Source organism: Oncorhynchus nerka, linkage group LG23 (genome assembly GCF_034236695.1).
Source record: "Oncorhynchus nerka isolate Pitt River linkage group LG23, Oner_Uvic_2.0, whole genome shotgun sequence".
In the NCBI taxonomy this organism is placed as follows: Eukaryota; Metazoa; Chordata; class Actinopteri; order Salmoniformes; family Salmonidae; genus Oncorhynchus; species Oncorhynchus nerka.
Genome location: NC_088418.1, coordinates 47,248,905 through 47,252,970, shown reverse-complemented (window position 1 = coordinate 47,252,970; position 4,066 = coordinate 47,248,905).

Below are 4,066 nucleotides of genomic sequence, written 5' to 3'. Positions count from 1 at the left end.
TCTCTCATGTACAACACTGGCTGGGTATGGAGAGGGGGATTTGGTATGCGCGCCGCCCACTACTCACACAGGCGCAGCGGGAGGGAAAAACTGATGGTTGAACATGCTCTCTGAATGGTGATATGAAATGACTACTGGCTGGCCAGCGATAAAGGGAAACGTGCATATTCAGAAGGCAAAACGTTTATTTTTGTGAGCTCACAAAGACGAAATGCCAATTTAGTGCCTAATGCAACTACACTAAGAAGTTGTGATTTAAATTAAAATAGAGCCAATCAGTATAATTGCATGATGGAAAAGTAAAGCCAGGATAATGTCTAGGGGTCTCTACTATAACAGCTAGGAGATGAGTAGGGCTGTCTCATCATTTACCAATAATAAGGGCCTACGACTGTGCCACCCATCATCTGAATAAACCTTTGTGAAATTGTTGTTCACAAACACTTCAATATTCCTATAGGAATCCAGATCTCAAGTCTCATTATATTTCTCCTCTGCAGAGTACAGAGCTGGGGGTAGGGTGTTGGCTTCGCCCCATGTGAAACTTCTATTACTGTTTCTCCTATTATATGGTGCTGGGCAACATGGTCTTACAGTCACAACGAAGGCTCACGTTCTCCGTGGCCGATGCGAGTAAGACATTTAAGCGTGTTAACCCTCGCAAGGCAGCCGGCCCAGACGGCATCCCTAGCCGCGTTCTCAGAGTATGCGCAGACCAGCTGGCTGGAGTGTTCACGGACATATTCAATCTCTCCCAATCCCAGTCTGTTGTTCCCACTTCAAGATTGTTCCTGTACCAAAGAAAGCGAAGGTAACTAAACGAATGACTATTGCTTCGTAGCACTCACTTCTATCATCATGAGGTGTTTTGAGAGGCTTAGTTAAGGACCATATCACCACCATCTTACCTGACACCCTAGACCCACTACAATTTGCGTACTGCCTCCATCCACGGATAACACAATCACTATCACACTGCACACTGCCCTATCCCATCTGGACAAGAGGAATACCTATGTAAGAATGCTGTTCATTGACTACAGCTCAGCCTTCAGGACCATAGTGCTCTCCAAGGTCATCACTATGGTCGGGGCCCTGGATCTGAACCCCATCCTGTGCAACTGGGTCATGGACTACCTGAGGGGCCGACCCCAGGTGGTGAATGTAGGCAACAACACCTCCACCACGCTGGTTCTCAACACGGGGGCCCCAACAAGGGTGTGTTGACCTGTACTCCCTGTTCACCCATGACAACTCAATCGTCAAGTTTGCTGATGACACAACAGTGGTAGGTCTGATTACCAACAATGAAGAGACAGCCTATAGCAGGGTCCCTCAACTGGCCGGAGAAATAGGCCCGCTGTCACACACTGATCTGTTTCACCTGTCTTTGTGCTCGTCTCCACCCCCCTCCAGGTATCGCCCATCTTCCCCAGTGTATTTATTCCTGTGCTCTCTGTCTGTTGCCAGTTCGTTTTGTTCGTCAAGCCTCCCAGGGTTTTCCCCCTTGCTCCTGTCTGTTTCTAGTTTCCCCGGGATGACAATTCTGCCTGCCTTGACCCTGACTGCCGTTCTGTACCGTGTCACACCACCCTGGATTATTGACCTCTGCCTGCTCTGACCCCGAGACTGCCTGCCGTTCTGTACCTTTTGGACTCTGTTCGGGATTACTGACCTCTGCCTGCCCTCGACCTGTCGTTTTGCCTGCCTCCTGTTCTAGCAACAAACCTTTGTTACTTTGACATTGTCTGCATGTGGGTCTGCCCTGAAACATGATACCTGTGTCTGAATCTAGTCGCTGATCCCTGGCCTACAGGGAAGAGGTGAGGGCCCTGGCGGAGTGGTGCCAGGAAAATGACCTCTCCCTCAACATCAACAAAACGAAGGAGGCTGCAGTGGAGAGAATTGAAGAAGGCGCCGCAGTGGAGGTGAAAAGCTTCATGCTCCTCAACGTGCACATCACTGACAACCTGCAATGGTCCAGCGGCTCTGTCCGCAAGCGCAGGGCACTTTAATAATGTTTACATACTGTTTTACACACTTCATATGTATATACTGTATATACAGTCAAGGCTGATCCTTCATACAGTTGAAGTCGGAAGTTTACATACACCTAGGTTGGAGTCACTAAAACTCGTTTTCCACCACTCCACAAATTTCTTGTTAACAAATGATAGTTTTGGCAAGGCGGTGAGGACATCTACTTTGTGCATCACAAGTCATTTTTCCAACAATTGTTTACCGACTTTTTATTTCATTGTATCACAATTCCAGTGGGTCAGAAGTTTACAGACACTAGGTTGACTGTGCCTTTAAACCGCTTGGAAAATTCCCGGAAATTATGTCATGACTTTAGAAGCTTCTGTTAGGCTAATTGACATAATTTGAGTCAATTGTAGGTGTACCTGTGTATGTATTTCAAGGCCTACCTTCAAACTCAGTGCCTCTTTGCTTGACATCATGGGAAAATCTAAAGAAATCAGCCAAGATCTCAGAAAAAGAATTGTAGACCTCCACAAGTCTGGTTCATCCCTGGGAGCAATTTCCAAACGCCTGAAGGTACCACGTTCATCTGTACTAACAATAGTAAACAAGTATAAACACCATGGGACCATGCAGCCGTCATACGGAAGGAGACGTGTTCATAAGGAAGGAGACGTGTTCTGTCTCTTAGAGATGAACGTACTTTGGTGCGAAAAGTGCAAGTCAATCCCAGAACAACAGCAAAGGACCTTGTGAAGATGCTGGAGTAAACAGGTACAAAAGTATCTATAACCACAGTAAAACGAGTCCTATATCGAAATAACCTGAAAGGCCACTCAGCAAGGAAGAAGCCACTGCTCAAAAACCTCAATTAAAAAGCCAGACTACGGTTTGCAACTGCACATGGGGACAAATATCGTACATTTTGGAGAAATGTCCTCTGGTCTGATGAAACAAAAATAGAACTGTTTGGCCATAATGACCATCATTATGTTTGGAGGAAAAGGGGGAGGCTTGCAGGCCGAAGAACACCATCCCAACTTTGAAGTACGGAGGTGGCAGCATCATATTGTGGGGGTGCTTTGCTGCAGGAGGGACTGGTGCACTTCACAAAATAGATGGCCTCATGAGGTGGGAAAATTATGTGGATATATTGAAGCAACATCTCAAGGCATCAGTCAAGAAGTTAAAGCTTGGTCACAAATGGGTCTTCCAAATGGACAATGACCCCAAGCATACTTCCAAAGTTGTGGCAAAATGGCTTAAGGACAACAAAGTCAAGGTATTGGAGTGGCCATCACAAAGCCCTGACCTCAATCCTATAGAAATTTTTTGGGCAGAAATGAAAAAGCGTGTGCGAGCAAGGAGGCCTACAAACCTGACTCAGTTACACTAGCTCTGTCAGGAGGAAGGGTCAAAATTCACCCAACTTATTGTGGGAAGCTTGTGGAAGGCTACCCGAAACGTTTGACCTAAGTTAAACAATTTAAAGGCAATGCTACCAAATACTTATAGAGTGTATGTAAACTTCTGACCCACTGGGAATGTGATGAAAGAAATAACATCTGAAATAAATCATTCTCTACTATTATTCTGACATTTCACATTCGTAAAATAAAGTGGTGATCCTAACTGACCTAAGACAGGGAATTTTTACTAAGATTAAATGTCAGGAATTGTGAAAAACGGAGTTCAAATGTATTTGGCTAAGGTGTATGTAAACTTCCGACTTCAACTGTAACGACTGCTGTACACACCTTTGCTATTCATTTCCTGTCCATACTGTCTATATATTTATGTTATGGACTCAACATTGTTTATTAGGATATTTCTTAATTTCTTATTTGAATTTTGGGGATTTGTGTGTATTGTTTTATATTGTTAGGTATCACGGCACTGTTGGAGCTAGAAACATAAGCATTTCGATGCACCTGCGATCGCATCGGAAAAATATGTGGACACAACGAATTACGTTTGATTTGATTTAGATGTTTGGTCGACTGAGGAGGTTTGGCCGAGAGCCTCTTCTCACAATGTGCACCCTTGGGTACTTCCACTCTAATCCGGAGGCAGGACTTAAACA